This window comes from Penaeus monodon, chromosome 29 (genome assembly GCF_015228065.2).
Source record: "Penaeus monodon isolate SGIC_2016 chromosome 29, NSTDA_Pmon_1, whole genome shotgun sequence".
NCBI classification, from domain to species: Eukaryota; Metazoa; Arthropoda; class Malacostraca; order Decapoda; family Penaeidae; genus Penaeus; species Penaeus monodon.
Genome location: NC_051414.1, coordinates 29,571,322 through 29,571,841, shown reverse-complemented (window position 1 = coordinate 29,571,841; position 520 = coordinate 29,571,322).

Genomic DNA, 520 nt, shown 5'->3' with positions numbered 1-520 from the left:
CACACACACATATATATTCTCTCTTCTTTGCACGGATACGGTTTCATAAACAGATATCAAATATTTCTTAAGTCCTTTTAAGCAAAAGAGGTAATACCACTTGTAGAAAAGCAGTGATTAGTGAGTTAGAACCATAAAAAAGAACAATATAATAAATATGAGCGGTCATGACAGTCGCAGAAAACTTTATGGAAAACCGCACAGAAACTCACGCGGGTAAGTTATGGCGCGCGCGTGTTGAAAGTTCCAGAAGGTTAGGGTAAAGGAGTGTCGATTTCGCTTGCAAGGGAGAATCAAGGAAAGTGGCGCAGGGAATTTTACCTTCGTTTAGATGCACTGGTTCTCTTGCCTTTCCTAGTTCTCCTCCCAAATTCATAGGAGTCACTGAAGGTTAGGTCGACTCCACCCGCAAATGTCTCTGTTATTTTGAATGTTATCTTTTTGTTTGTATTTCTTGATTGTGGTGTTTTGCAGATTTTTGTTTTCCTAGCTTTTCTGCACATGACTGATTTTTTTTTTC